Consider the following 1934-nt stretch of genomic DNA (forward strand, 5'->3'; position numbering starts at 1 on the left):
GCTTAACAAGGGGGCGGGGCTTAATATGGGCGGGGCTTAATAGGGGCGGAGCTTAATGTGGGCGGGGCTTAATAAAGGGGCGGAGCTTAACAAGGGGGCGGGGCTTAATATGGGCGGGGCTTAATAAGGGGGCGGGGCTTATGATTGGTGGAGCTTAATGAGGGGGCAGGGCTCAATGTGAGCGGGGCTCAACAAGGGGCGTGGCTTAATAAAGGGGGCGGAGCTTAACAAGGGGCGTGGCTTAACAAGGGACGCGTCTTAATAAGGGGCGGGGCTTAATGAAGGGGCGGGGCTTAATATGGGCGGAGTTCGATAAAGGGGCGGGGCTTAATGTGGGCGGGGCTCAATAGGGGGCGGGGCACATAATGGGTGGATATTAACAAGGGGGCGGGGCTTAATATGGGCGGGGTTTAATGAATGGGCGGAGCTTAATGAGGGGCGGATCTCAATGAGTGGGCGGGGCTTATAACGGTTGGAGCTTAATAAGGGGCGGGGCTTAATAAGGGGGGCGGGGCTTAATGCGGGTGGAGCTTAATAATGGGGCGGAGCTTAAGAAGGGGCGGGGCTTAATATGGGCGGGGTTCGATAAAGGGGCGGACCTTGATGTGGGCGGGGCTTAATAGGGGGCGGGGCAACGAGGGGGCGGGGCTTTATAAGGGGGCGGGGCTTAATGTGGGCGACGGGCGGGGCTGATAAGGGGGCGGAGCTTATGGGGGCGGAGCTTAATAAAGGGGCGGGGCTTAACAGGGGGTGGCTCAATACGGGCGGGGCTTAACAAGGGGGCGGGGCCTATAATGGGTGGGGCTTGATAAGGGGTTGAGCATAAAGGGGCGGGGCTTAATAAAGGGGCGGGGCTTAATATGGGCGGGGATTAATAAAGGGGCGGGGCTTAACAAGGGGCGGGGCTTAATAGGGGGCGGGGCCTATGATGGGTGGGTATTAACAAGGGGGCGGGGCTTAATAAAGGGCGGGGCTTATAATGGGTGGAGCTCGATAAGGGGGCGGGGCTTAATGAGTGGGCGGGGCTTAATGAGGGGGCGGGGCTTAATATGGGCGGGGTTCGATAAAGGGGCGGAGCTTTATGTGGGCGGAGCTTAATGTGGGCGGGGCTTAAGAAGGGGGCGTGGCTTAATATGGGCGGGGCTTAATGGGGGGCTTAATAAGGGGCGGGGCCGAATAAGGGGCGGGGCTTAATAAGGGGGCGGGGCTTAATAACCCCTATAGGATCCACAAGGGCTTCATTATTGGGACCCCCATTTTTGGGTTGAAAACCCCCATTTTTGGGTTGAAACCCCCATTTTTGGGCTGAAAACCCCCCATTTTTGGATCCAAACCCCCCATTTTGGGGTCCAAACCCCCCATTTTTGGGTTCAAACCCCCATTTTTGGGCTGAAAACACCCATTTTTGGGTCAAAACCCCCCATTTTGGGGCTGAAAACCCCCATTTTTAGGTCCAAACTCCCCATTTTTGGGTCGAAACCCCCCATTTTTGCATTGAAACCCCCCATTTTTGGGCCGAAAACCCCCATTTTGGGGTCCAAACCCCCCATTTTTGGGCTGAAAACCCCCATTTTGAGCTTCAAATCCCCCATTTTTGGGTTCAAACCTCCCATTTTTGGATCCAAACTCCCCATTTTTGGGTTCAAACCCCCATTTTTGGGCTGAAAACACCCATTTTTGGGTCAAAACCCCCCATTTTGGGGCTGAGAACCCCCATTTTTGGGTCCAAAGTCCCCATTTTTGCATTGAAATACCCCATTTTTGCTTTGAAACCCCCCATTTTTGGGTCCAAACACCCCATTTTTGGGTTCAAACCCCCATTTTTGGGCTGAAAACCCCCATTTTGGGGTTGAAAACCCCCATTTTTGGGTCCAAACCCCCCATTTCTGCATTGAAACCCTCCATTTTTGGGCTGAAAACCCCCATTTTTGGGT

This window comes from Coturnix japonica, unplaced genomic scaffold, assembly GCF_001577835.2.
Source record: "Coturnix japonica isolate 7356 unplaced genomic scaffold, Coturnix japonica 2.1 chrUnrandom763, whole genome shotgun sequence".
In the NCBI taxonomy this organism is placed as follows: Eukaryota; Metazoa; Chordata; class Aves; order Galliformes; family Phasianidae; genus Coturnix; species Coturnix japonica.